A 14594-nucleotide genomic window follows, 5' to 3' on the forward strand; every position below is an offset into this window, starting at 1 on the left:
TCCAATCTAAACTTCCCCTGTTTAAGTTTTAACCCATTACCTCTTGTCCTCTCACTACAGTCCCTAATGAATAGTCCCTCCCCAGCATCCTTGTAGGCCCCCTTCAGATACTGGAAGGCTGCTCTGAGGTCTCCATGCAGCCTTCTCTTCTCCAGGCTGAACAGCCCCAACTTTCTCAGACTGTCTTCATATGGGAGGTGCTCCAGTCCCCTGATCATCCTCATGGCCTCTTCTGGACTTGTTCCAACAGTTCCACGTCCTTTTTATATTGAGGACACCAGAACTGTACACAATACTCCAAGTGAGGTCTGATGAGAGTAGAGTAGAGGGGCAGGATCACCTCCTTTGACCTGCTGGTCACGCTCCTTTTGATGCAGCCCAGGATGTGATTGGCCTTCTGGGCTGTGAGCGCACACTGAAGCTGGCTCATGTTTGTTTTCTCATCGACCAACACCCCGAAGTCCTTCTCTGCAGGGCTGCTCTGAATCTCTTCTCTGCCCAACCTGTAGCTGTGCCTGGGATTGCCCCAACCCAAGTGTTATGAACCACACCTTGTTGTGATGCCTCCTGTACCTCAGAGCAGTCCTGCAGACACCTGCCTCCCTCCAAGTGCCACTCAGGAGTCCCTGTTCCTAACTTAACCAGGAGCTGGGCAATCATCTTTGGCTTCCTGTACAGATTTTGTAAAAGCAATGTCAAAGCCAGCCCAACAAAGCCACACAATGAATACTAATTTCTGTCAGCTCTAGCACAACACTTGCACAGGGAAATGAGAACCTCTGACAAGTCTGCAGCTCTCCCTTGGGTGGATGTGTACACAGACACTCATCCAGAAGGGTTTCTGGCTGTTTATGTAGCACAAGTGTCTTGAAACAGATCTGTTTGCTCTGAAGAGCAAAGGATTAATGAATAATATGCAATTAAAGCCTGCATGGGAGGTAGCAAGTAAGAACAGTTCCTGCTCTGCTCCCCTTGCAGAGTTGGTTTCAGGTGCACGTTAAGGAGTGCTTGTTTAACGCCTCTCTTTCTGTTCTTTTAGACAGTGTTCTCATCAGGGCTTTAGAAAGGTAACTACACAATATGCTCCTCAAAGCACATGTGCCAGCCATCCACAAGGTGCCTCGACAGACACACACTTGGCAGGCAGCAGTGATGGTAACTGAAAGGCTGGGGGTTGATGCTTACAGCCAGCCCCTGCTCGAAGGAAAAGGTTTTCTCCTGGGGAGGTTTGTGCCTGGGCCTCCAGAGACACAAATCCAACACCCTGCCCAATGATCTGTGCTGATACACGTTTCCTGTGTGACCTCCAGTGAGCTGCTTGGGACTCCCTCAGACGAACTGTGCCAAATCTTCCCGGGTGGCGAAGGTATAAGCCTCTGTTTTCATAATGGAAGGGGAGAGAGGCACAAATGTCTGCCAGGTCCTCAGCCTCTCCTCTGCAATTCCCAGTCTGCTGTATTACCTTACACTGATGATTTAATTTATGGCAATGAACTGCAAACAGCAGTGGCTGCAAGCTGTGATTTCTGTGATAGCTGCCGGGTTGTGACAGCAGCTTCCAGTGTAGGAGCAGTGATCGTCTCTGGTGCCACCACCTTGGACCAACGCTCATCCTGACTGATCTTCCCCACCCCGTGGGCCCCCTCTGCTGCGTATCCAGGCCCTCCCACAAGAAAGGCTGCATTAAAGCACTGTTTTTGGGCTCCTTTCAATATGATTCACTCATCCTGGGTTTGGGAATTCAGGCTTATGCTGGTGCTGTGAGAGAGAAGGAAGAAGAGATAATCTTATGGAAGAAAAATAAACCATGCTGCTGCTGACTATAGAGTGGAGCAAAGCCCAGGGACTGGTTTTCCTTTGGAGCCAGGTTCTCCAGCCAAGCTTATTTCCCAAATGGTGAACCTATGGACATGAACTTTGTTTCTATTTTGCTGGTGGGAAAACTGTGGCACAGGCAGGCTGAGTGATGATGAGCAATGGAGAGGCAAACCTTTGGCTAAGTCAGTGGTATAAATAACATCTCAAGTCTGAGTCCTCACCAGCAGATCAAGATCTCCATATCACTAGAAGAATGTGCAGCAGTATTCAGTGCATATATTGTTCTCCCTCAAAGAAGCAGAAGTGTGCACATCATTAAGAGGAAATATTTTATGCTTATCATTCCCACATGCCTGCTCTCTATCTGCCTGGGTTCTCAAGCAGCACCCATTCTGCACGTAATGTCATGCATTTATGTCTCACAAGAAAGATCAGATCTTCTCAGGCTAAGCAATTGTTTTCTGGCCCCTGATAAAACCATTTTACCGAGATTAATAACTTGTGTGGGTTTATGCTTCCTTTCCCTGAAATGCCATTAGATGAACATCAAGTGCTTTTGTATTTATTTGAGGGAATTTCCTTTCAGACTCTGCAGGCAGAGAAAAAAAATGGGGATAAGAAGGGATCTGGGACTGAATTATGCCACTAACTAAATGGCAGTGCCTCAGTGTAAGCAGAAGAGAATGGCTTGCTGCCTCATTTATATCCATCTGAGGTGCCATAAGCTGCAGACTGGGATAAGTTACCTTGTCTGAAGGACTGAAATATCACATCAAAGCACCCTGTGGATCAAAGGTGAAAGCAACAGGCATTCCTGGCTGGCTCATCTTTCAGACCTTTCTCTCTCTTCAGTTTCCACTTTAAATCTGATAATGCAGCCTGAATGCAGCCTTCATTCCTCAAGGCACAGGATGTATGAAGCATGTATTCCCTTGTTAGTGGGCTTCATGGGGCATAGGATTTCCAGGGCTTAGTTCTCAGGCATCAGTGGTGGAAAAGATCTCTCATTCTGGAGAAGGCAGAGCAGGACTGAGGGAGTCAGTGCAGCAGTGCAGAGGCTCTCCTGTCCCAGGTACAGCACAGGGTGCAAATTTACAAAGAGCTGCTCAACAGTTAAAGTACTAGCATTAATCTGCAACATGAAGTGCTCAGGACCTCCCAGAGAATCAAATCCGTGATGCAAGACTTTATGTGAAGACAGACTAAAACATCCGAGGTTGGAACTAGATGATCTTAAAGTCCCTTCCAACCCTAGCTATTCTATGGTTCTATGATTCTATGATTTTATCTGTGAGGTTTGCAGCAGACACACTGAAACACACAGGGCACATCTTCTGAAACACAGGTCCCAGTGGTACTTGGAAGCACATTGGAAATTTTTATGCTAAATGAAGTAAATGTAAAAGAAAATTACTTCAGGGGCTCAGAAAAAAGGCTTTCACCCCACAGATGTGTGCCTTTTGTCACACAAAAGACAGTAGGAGGCAGATGAAGCTGTGTTGCTCAGTGTCTATAAAAATCTGGATGTTAAGTCTTCCGTGTTGTGGTTTCCTCCTGCAGTACTACCTGTCAAAGAGGATCAGAGTCATCTCAGCATGAAGGAGAGGTCTCATGACCTGAAAAAAAACATTGATTTTGACATTTTATGTCCTTTAGACCTATTCATTTATGTCAGTAAACTCTTACTGAGTCTGTAGCGGCTCTCTCTGGGTGGAGGTCTCCCTCAGATAGATGTCCTCAGCTGCACATCTATTGCTGCTGTTTGGTGACAGAATCAATACACATGCTTAAGTGAGATTTGTGGAGATGTTTTCTTAGGGATTCAGAGCTTTGTACTAGTATGTAGGGCCTTAGCAAGTAGCTTTTGAAATCTAGACCCAGCTATATCTGTGGGTTCATGTAATATGAAATCTTACCTTATATTCAACCTGAACTGGATTCTTTTATGTCAGGGTTGATCTCCAAGGTTTATAAAGCCATTCAGACTGGCAGCAAGATGAACAAGGCAACTGTATAGCTGTTTCCCCTACTCCAATCTGCAAAAGGAAAACACTGTGAGTCATTAGCCAGAGAAATTGTGTTTTCTTCAGCAGGAAGCTTTGCAGATTCTCTGCTCCCAGATCTCATTACACTCTTCCACCCCACCATTCTGGAAAAACTCCCACAGAAAGGCAGATATTTTAATCAAGAAATGGTCCTTATTTCCATTAGCAACAGCTGTTTTCCTTTTAATTTAATTCTCCATTCTGGAGTCTGATTATGAAAGCTGCCATTAATTATGTTTTTCATCAGTCAATGCTCAGAGATGTCTAATGGCCCAGCACACCTAATTAGTCTTTCATGTATGATAGTGTTTCAGCAAGTCTATAGTTAGTGTATAGGGCTGATATCTGTGGTGTAGTGGAGTTGTGAGTGGGGCTGTGCACTCTCCTGGTGTGTGTCAGATAGATAATGTTACAGCTGTGTTCCTCTGCCTCTGCCAACATGTGGCTGGCTGTGGGCTGCAGTTACTGGGTTGTGATAACGGCCAGTGGCAGAAGTGGCTTCTAATGTCACTCTGAGCATGCTAGCAAAAGGGTGAAGAATTCAAGCTGCCTTTGGAAGCTCTTTGAAGACAGGGAGTGCAGAGACTGAATTACAGCTACTTTTTGTTTCAGATGATGCACTTGATAAGTGTTAGTGATGGCTACATGTGCTGTGCCTGGGTGCTTTTCTTTAGCTTCTTCTGTGCAGAATCCCTCTGGTCATCCTTGCCTAGGTATTCCCAGCTGACCCATTTGTCTCAAGCTACAGAAATGGCTACTTGTGATGCAAGGAGTGTTGCTCTCTTTAATGTCACTGTGGAGACAGTGGCATGACTCAACCTCACTAACCTATTGATGTGTCTGGGTATAGGCAAGTGTTTGGCTAGGTATAGCAGAAAGCTTGGCACAACTGTCCAGAAACTATGGGCACAAAAACCAACTCATCTTTATTCAACAAGGCGCTCAAGTAGGTTGATTGAATTCTTCACATACCTTAAATGTGGAGTTAGAACATCAGGCTTGGTTGAAACTTGGCCTTCATTTTGAAAGTGTTTGCAGCTGCATAGAATAATAGTTATTGGCAGGTAGCCTCAGGTAAGAAACATTTCAAATCCTCCAGTACACAGATAGCTTTGAAAAATATCCACATCTGTCACTGCTGTCTATCGAAATCCAGTCAGCCTGTGTGCAGAGAGCTGGCTCTGTTCCCTTGCCCAGGCTGTCACCTGCAGAGTTCATGGCATTGTGGAAAATTACATGCACTGAGTAGTGGCATGTTTTGTTTATCTCAGTAGAAAAGTGGCAAACAACCAGCTCAGGATTTGTAGTCATGCATTGCATAAAGCAGTCAGTCACCTTCAGCCTTTCCTATGTCTGAAGGAGTCTGAGGCCCATGATCATTCTTTGCTCACTTCATTTGCTTTTGCTGTGAGCCCCACAAGACACTGCAGGAAAGAAAAACTGATGTAGCAACGTTTGCTGTATATAATAACAATGTACTGCAGTGAAACCACTTGGCTGTATTTGAATAATGAGAGATGATATGCTAATATTCTACCTGATGCTGAAGGTAGTTCTCTGTCCTGTCAAGTCACATCAGACTTATGTAGAGGTTCTTCAGTGAGTATTCAACTGTCCAGTTTCTGACTGTGTGACCTCACTAAACACAAAACCTTTTGACTGCAGGAATGAATCTGCCATGCTGCTAAACAGAGGCTTCTTCACAAGGCATCTGCTTCCAAAGAAAATGAGATTTGCTTTGATTTTCATGGCCTGTTGATGGATGAGAGCAGCACCACAAGGAATCATGCAGGATTGAGTCAGAAACAGGTTAAAGGTGGATACAAAAGCATCCCAGTTACTGTCACTTGAGAGTGAGAAAATGCAGGTGACCAGTTAAATAATATGTCCTGTCCCAAAGCCTCCAGCTCTGATGCTGCGAAGGGATATAACCATAGACAAAATAGGTTTTAGACACAGAATATCTCTGCCTTTAGCATTACTCTAACTTAACACATTTTTTGAATGGGGGAAGAATGATGTGTGTCCTACTGTTATTCACTGTTTAGTCACATCTTCGATGTGTTGTTTGATCACCTCAACTTTGAACTCTCATCTGAAATATCTCAACTGGAAAATGCTGGATTTACAGAGCTCTTGCAATGGTGATACAAGAAATGTTCTAGCAGGGTGTTATGGTCCTGCTGTCAAGTCCTTCACTGGAAACCCAGAGTAATTCCAGTGCAGCTGATGGGTTACTGTCGTGTAGATGAAGGCAGCGTTCATCTTTTGGATGTCACCTTTTGGCCTCTTCTGTTGGCAAATGAACCTGATGTAAAATTGCAAAAACACATCCTTTGAGTGAAAGTGATAAGAAAGACAAATGTTTGACTTTAGCCAGAGAATTTAAAACTCAGAGTCCTTTGAAGATTGCCGGGTTCTGCGCTGTGTAAGTTGTCCGTATCTGTCTAAGAAAACACTCATTTCATCACAGCTGATGATATGAATTCAGACTTGTGAGCAAATGGCTAGGTTGAGTTAAATCACCTCACTATCTGCTAATGGCATTTTTGCCTTTGCTTGATGATGAAGGTTATCTTGCTGTTTGGAAATCATAACCTACAACTGTTAGACAGCATTATCTGCAGACTTGGGTGAGATAATTTAATGAAAAATCCAGGGAATCTGGAGATTATTGGCTTCCATTCACATGAAGTTGAAATGCTTCAAGACTCCAGCTGCCTTCACACACCATGTGCCTCCTGCTGTACGGTGGGGAAGGAACAGCAGCTGGCAGATGATGGATAGCCATGCCACAGCCCGCTATAAGGCTGGGAGTGACATCACTGATAGAAAGGAGAGCAGCTTGAGCTGTTTATAAAACTGCAGTTGGGAAGTTTGCCCCAGACTGCATTAAGCTCTGTTCACTGCCTACCCAGCTTTTCCCCACTCAAATTCCAAGCTCCTTCAAGGGAAACAAACATCTGCAGAGACACAATGTTAATTGTTGTACTTAGAGCTGCTGTTTACATTTTTGGTGCGGTCAAGTCAAAGCATGTCAAGGCTCTCCTGATGGCTAAAACAAGCCAGAAATCTTGTTCTGGCTGAAATAACAAGAGGCTGGGTTCTGATCTCTTGTACCAAGGCATTTTGCATTGGCCCCAGAGAATGGAAATCAGCATCTGGAGAAATCAGAGGGTGCAAAGAAAAGTAGCAGAGAGGCTTGTAAGAGGGTGAATGCGATAGAGTCACCAGGGAAGCATTACAAGGTTAATGCAGTTTTCCATTATCTGAAAACAGTTAGGTATTACACTGCATTTGTAGGCTTAGAAAGACTGGCTTCCCCAGGTTCTGCTCCCATCAAAATCCAGCCTAATGGCTCCTTATCAGGCATGATGAATCACTCCTGGGCCTACACTTTGGTCCCTAATTTCCACTTTTTTTGTATCTGCTTAAAGTCCTTTTTAATTTTAACATGTACAGCAGCCTGTGAGCCAAGTGTGGCCCTGGTGTTCACAGTCATCCTGGTGATTACTGCACTTGCCAGCTCCCTTTAGGATGCAGTTTCAATGGGGTGTGACTTTCACAATACTTTTTTCTTGTTGTTGCTCGAGCCGCTCCAGGAAAGAGCTGTTAAACACGAGTCTCAGCAGGATCCATCATGACTGAGGACAGAACAGAATGTAATGAAACAGGGTGAATACGTGTCTCACTGAGCAGGATATGTTCTCTTAGTTATATGGTTGATAAAGCTTTGGCTGTGGTTCAAAAAGGTGTTCAGCTTTCATCTCTCTGTCTTCCTTCCTCCACTCCCCTAAATATTAATGGCTGCACTCATACCTCCCATATTCATGGCTACTTTAATTGTTTACAGATTTTTTTAATGACGGATTTGACCTTTTGCCTTTGCAGTTATACAAACCTTTCTCTGTCTTCACAGTGATGCCCCCTTCATCACAGTTTGTCCTCAGCTTCCCTGTGCCCTGGCTGGCTCAGTCTGATGCAATGCCAGGGAACAGACACTAAATCACTGTAGTCAGAAATACTGTGGTGCAGTTTTCTTGCTGAAGAGGAGGGATGGCGCCGCACTGTGCTCTGCTCAGTCTGTGACCCGGACTGCACAAAGCTGCATGCAGGCAACAGCATATTGGTGTCACTGGTGCCAGGTCGCTTGATGACTGGTGGGTTTGGCACCCTGGGCTTGCTGTTTGAAATCACACTTGCTCTGTTATTCTCCTTTGGCTTGGGTGAGTGCAACAGGGCTGTGTGAGGAGCTAAGGTTGTGTGGGAAGCATGTGGCAGCACTGGGAACTGAAGTCACATCTCCTGAGTCTCCACCCTGTTCATTAACCACAAGATCATTTTCTCTCACTAATCGAATCAAAGGAGAACAGCCTTTTCTACCTTATTTACAAGCTGCGAGAGCAGAGGTGGCTCTCTGAGAAAGTAACCTGGCAAAGGAAAGCTAGCAGGATTGGGAAGGGCCAGGTGGCTGTGAGATAAAGGTTTGGGGTTTGCAGGTTTAACCCTAAGCATCTCTGTAAGTGCAGCTTAGCAGCTGGGTTCCTCAATCATGAGGAAATGACAGAGGATCCAGGAGTGCCATGACTGCCTATCCAGATCTGTATCCATGCCAGGTTGATAGGGAGGATGTGTATCCCCTTTAATGCAGACTGCTTCTTCCTGCCACCAATTACTCCCTCCATGGGATCCCATTGTCTAGAGACAGATTTCGTATGAATAGCAGTATGAATAGTAGCAGCTGGGAGTAAAGAAAAAGCAAAATCAATCACACTGTTCTGCTTTGGTTGTGTTGCTGTGCTATGTTTCTGTATCAGCCAACCTCTGATCATGAAATTCTCTTTTATCACATTTTTGGCTATGTTTGCTATGTAAAATTATGATGCTTGAATTAGGTCCTGTGTTTATGAAAAGAGACAAGAATGATGAATACTAATGTGAGCATGAATTAAACAGTATTTTTAATCCTATGGCAATTAATTAAATCAGGGCAGTGACAAATAAGAGCTTAGATGCCCAATTAGGCACTGCTGCACAGGCAGCTGAAGAAAGGAAAACAGTTAATCTGACGTAATGTAATTTGGATCAGGCCCTTAAGAAGGGGAGACTCTTTCTGCTCCAAGAAATTATTAATTGGATTGATATCAGAACAGGAATTTACTCCAGTGTCAGGCCAGCCTGCCCTCTTGGTCTGGAGAGACTTAGGTTCCCATCCTCTCCAGAAAAGACTGAACATATACAACGCAGTTGTAAAAAGCTGTGGATAAAAAAAATGTTAGTTAAGTGCTAACATCATTGATAGTTGGTAGCTGTGAAGGATTGCATTAGTGATGAAATATAATGTTTATTTTCCCTCTAGGTTAAGCATGCTTAGGGTTACCCCAAATATGCAGGGAGATGAACTGGGTGATGATCCACTGTGCCACTGGTTCTGGAAGGGACCAGACAGCAGAGTGAGTCTGTGAGCAGCCTCTCCTCCTGGTTCCATATCTGCTCAGGCCAGAAGGGACTCTGACTATTTCATTTTTCTAGGCCCATCTCACACCACCCATCTCCACCCTGGGTGCTAATACGTTCCAAAAGCAATTGCAGAGGCAGGAGGGCAGTGATGCTGGTGGAGCTGGGGCAGATGTCAGTGGGGAGGGCCAGAGCTGGACCGCAGGCACCGGGATCCATGGCTGAAGTGCTTTGGCAAAGGCGAGTGCAGGGGCCCCGCAGTGGGATGGCTGCTGCTGCAAGTGAAGTCCTCTGGCAGAGCCAGGGCTGCGGGCAGGCATAGTGCCTGGCAAGGTTCAGGCTGGCCCTGTGCACAGAGATTAGTCCTTCAGCACTAACTTTACCCACAAAGTATTCAGGAAAATAAAAGGAAACCATGCTTACGTTTGGGCTTTAATGGCTGGCTTTTTTGCATCTCTCTTTCTTATTCTTGGTCATGAAAGCAGTCAGCCTGCCTAGCAGTTCAGATCTGAATTCTTTAACCTGGAAGGCATTTTATGTAGTGTAACGCTTCCCGTGTAAGACCAAGTCAAGTACCATGAATCAATGACCTTCATTTTCCAGGCTGGTAATTCTGGCTTACCAGAATGAAGAACAAAGGCACTGAATAAGTAAAAGGAATGGGAAGGAGGGAGGGGGAAACCCAAATGGAATGGACACATTGGTTGAAACATCCCATTTCTTGAAAAACTGATTCTGAGGTATCTGTCAAAGCAATCCCTATATTTCTTATGACTATTATATCACATGGCCTTGGCGTGGTTTTCTGGTATTTTGTGAGGACCACCCAGAAGTGGGCCAGGTTTGGTTACTGGATTTACTAAACAGAACAAGAAACACAGAGCTCCTGCCTGCTGTTCAAAAATAATATCGCAAGGGAAGCAAACCACAGTGAGACCACAGGGAGGTGAAGCCCATTTTCCACTTGCCGAGGGAACTGCCCTCGCTTGCTGCAGAATGCAGTCTCCATATGCTGGGAATGATTCCCAAAAGCACTCCATCCTTGCCGAGTATGCTTCCTTTCAGAAGCTGCATCCACAGGGATGTAGGGCAAGGAAGTGGCTCTGAACAGGATACTCTGGGGTGTTTTCTCTGTGCAGTGAGGTGGAGAGAACAGCCTGTAAGAGAAAACACCAAACGGTGTTGGACTGGAATAGAGAAAGCTTGTTTCTCCCTGTCAGTGTTTCTCATATTATGGATCCTGGACCACCCAATGGTGGAAGAGACATTTCTGGGGTGTAGCACATGGCAGAAAGGGCTGATCCTGTGCCACAAGTAGCTCTGCACTCACTTGCTGGTACCCTGCTCCCTTCCTGCCTCGACTAGTGGGATGAGGAAGAGGAAGATCACGCACTGATGGAGGGAAGGGAGAGAATTTGCCTTTCCCTAAGAAGCCATTGAAATGGCATGCAGAAAATAGGGAAGGAAAAGGATAGGTGACCTGCAGTGATTGGGAATTTAGGAGAGCTGTAGAAAGCCAGGCTTCTCTTTGTGATCTGCAGGAAGAAACATTATGAGAAAAATATGCAGTGGAGAACTAAACATGGCAGATGATTGTTTCAGAAACAGAGGTAACTCACCATATTGCAGCCTTGAGGGTGTTTGAATACGGAAAGAGAGAGGCATTGGCTGTATGTGAAGCTTTGCCTTGTAACCTAAGCAAAAAAGGACATCAGGATTCCCTAGCAATAGTGTCCAAACAGTGGCTTAGCAGATGGCACACAGGCAGATGGACTGTGGTGGTGGAACAAACCCTGAGGGATCTGAAGGAATCAGTGGGTCAATGATCATGTAGTGCAAGTGACAGGCAAAGTTTCACCCAGCAGAGCATACCCCCATCCTTTGAGGGCAACTTACGTAAAACACCACTGCATTAAATCGCATATACCAATAAAAGTGTGGTACTGCTACACTTCTGCTGTATGCTTTGGCTCAGTGGCTGAAGCTAAAGCTATAACCAACAGGCCAGGCAGGTCTGGACTACTGCAGGTAGTGATCTCAGTGATTCTTGCCTACATTAAGACATAAACATTTTGCAATATCAGAAATCCCTGCGTACACTGTTGCTAGATGATAGTATGGATGGGAAGAAAGAAGGCAATGGAAACCTTTAGCTCTCCATACACTGACTAAATGACTCCTCTTTTCAGCTTCTCAGTATCTAAAGGGTTAATAAGAAAAGCTTCCTCCCATGACCTTTCATATCCCTAATGTGTTTGTTGATTTCTTGTTCTCCTAGGCATGATTTTTTGTTTAGGAATGAAATGTGCTTACTCACTGATATGCATTTATTACATAGACACCATGTTTGGGTACATCATCCATCAGTGCAAATGTCACACTGTGTAAAAGCCCTGTATCCAGAGTGACAGCTGAGTTAGTGCTTGTGTTGTGGAGCAGCCCCTTGCCAAGTTTCTGCAGCTGGACGGTTTTAAAGAGAACTCATTTATGAATAGATCCACCAGCAAAAGCATCTGCAGTTGCACATTGCTCTTGTGGAAGCTGCCAGCTTCTGTGGGCCACTGGCCTTCTCACAGGGGACAATGAGGAGAGCCAGTGGCCCACGGCCAGGGAAGGGCCATGGAACGGATTGTGATCAAAAACTGTTCTCAGCTGGTTGATTTTTGACTTCTGCAAAATGACTCATTGCTCTCTGTTCTGCTAAATAGATTCGCAAGGTGCTGGTGCTAATTCTGCTGCTGAGCTACAGGCTGAGGAGAGAATGCACAAGAACTCATCAGTGCCATTTCTTGTCTTGGATGGAGCTCAGTTTGGAGGAGCAATCTTTGGTTGCTTATTTAAGCATATTAATTTCTCAGCACGTTATTTGCAACTTCTGCATTTATTCTGCTGTACAGACATCTATTTTTTTATAATGATTTGGAGTTTTCATGGCAACATCTATATTTTTTTTTATATTCTGCTCTACAGACATCTATTTTTTTATAACGATTTAGAGTTTTCATGGCAACCGCCGTGAAAGCCAATGGCAGTCATACAAGTCAAACTTCAAGCAACACTTTGCAAAATACACAGCAATCTATTTTAGTGCACCACATCATTAATTAGAAGAGACAGACTGGGCAGGTTTGGAAAATATGATCTCTAGTGTTCAATTTTTTAAAAGGCTTCTGAAATGGCCACTGAAATTCTCTGCATTTCCTATGCATAGAAGAAAATACAGCTAGAAAAATCAGGCCATATATTGATTACTCTCAGAATTGAAATAAATTATTTAGGTTAGTTACCAGCAGAGTCTATTGGTGATGGTTTTCCTGCCTATAGGCTTATTAACTTAATAAGGTAATAATGGGAGAAACAGAGAGAGGGATTAATGGCATAGGAATACAGAAAATCCAAAAATAGCTTCTGAATTTATCCCTGTAATTTTGTGCTTACAGCAATGAGGAATTTTGATTTCCATTCATCTGATTTATAAGACACAGGCATTGTGCATGACTGCAATCATTTCCTTAACTGACGTGCTGAGATGTGAGCACTTCAGTATACCTGCGTGTCACCAGTCAGTTCTAGCAGTGACTGTAGTTACGGTCATAGTGGTACAATGTGTTGGGCTCACATGTTTAAAGGCTAGGTTGATGTCTATTTAAAACCTGTGCTTTTACAAATAAAAATGAATCCTATTTTATGAATTTAGAAGCTCAGTTTTCTCCAGTTATCCTTTTTTTTTAGCTCTATTTTTTTTCTTGTAAAATTTTTAAGTGAACATTTTCTGCTTGCATTTTTTTCACTTGAAGTGGTTGGTAGGAGATTTCTAAAAGGTAACAAAATGCCAACATTACCTCTGTTTTCAGTGAAAATCTAATTAATACAAAAATCTAGATTGTGCCTGGAAATTTCTAATCTTTATTTTAATAGTTAAAAAATAACATGTTTCCTAAAATTGTATTTGATCCAACTCCCATTTTTCCCTTGGAAATGCTCTCAGTAAAAAGACTCTAACCACCCTGATTTATTTTTAAAGCAGCAATGATCGTTGCAGTAGGGTGTAATTATCTTTAGTTCCAAGATCTTTGATCACAGTGTGTTCACATCTAAATCTGAGCTAGGATCTAGATATCTTTTTTATGCCTTAGGCTATAATTTGCAGGGTTTCTTTGACAAAAGAATTTCTTTTTATAAGATGCACACACACAAGAGCAGCACCATGTTTTCCCTTACTATGTGGGAGTATACAACCTTATTAAAATGTATTGTGATTCCCTTTAGCGGGAAGGCAACAGGAAGAGGTCATGTATTTCAGTCCAGCATCAGGTGAGCATCACATATGCAAGGTCAACGACTGTGTTGTGGAACCCCACGTGCTATGGGAGTAATTTGTTTCTTGCATAAAGAATAATATAGAAATAAAAGTGGGAATTTAAAGAGAGGAGTAGTCTAAGAGCAGTGCCACAGGATTGACTGAGGGGTAGTCATTTCTGCACTGCTGGGATAGACACCTACCTATGTTTAACTGCACATCTTACTTGAGTTTGCAAAACATCTGAGGCTGTGTATGATAGAACTGGATAAATTGCAGAAATAATTGCAGGAATGGTCTAGTTAATCAGCCACTCTTTGCAAAGGACAGTGGTTTATCTACAGGAGCATTATTGCTGTATCCTGTTCAGCTTTAACTCGAGTCCCTAAAATAGACAGCTCATCTTGCCAGACTCCCACAGAGGGTAAGTGGAGCTCCTCCAGGGGCACTCCCTGCCTGTTGGATCCACATCTCCATCAATTCTGCATAGCTGCTCAGGAGTTGAAATGAACCTTTTCTCTTGTCAGTTCGACTGGCAAACCCACAACATTCCCAGTGAAAAACTGCTTATTTAATGCAATTGAGACTGGGATTTCTAGGTCTCAGTAAGGACTCCAGAGTTCTCTGAACTATTAGGTACATCTGTGCTGCCACATTTCAGCTAACAGACTGTAACATGAAAACCTTCATTTTTGAGTTTCCAAATTTGATTATAGTAATTCCATATTAAAGCTTACTTTTCTGAGTAAATAACTTAAGCGTGGCTAATGCATCTTTTCATCATTACCATTATTGTGATGATGGATGATGAAAGCAGCCATGTTCCTGAATCGTTAAGTTGTGTAAAAAAGGAAGCAAGTTTTAGATGTGTGGTGTGTTTTCATGTTAAATCTGTATAATCAAGATTGCACAGCCTCAAAGCTTGCCATCCTCTACTAGGCAAAAGGATTTAATTTCTGCTGAGATCTTAAATC

Source organism: Melopsittacus undulatus, chromosome 10 (assembly GCF_012275295.1).
Source record: "Melopsittacus undulatus isolate bMelUnd1 chromosome 10, bMelUnd1.mat.Z, whole genome shotgun sequence".
Taxonomy (NCBI): domain Eukaryota; kingdom Metazoa; phylum Chordata; class Aves; order Psittaciformes; family Psittaculidae; genus Melopsittacus; species Melopsittacus undulatus.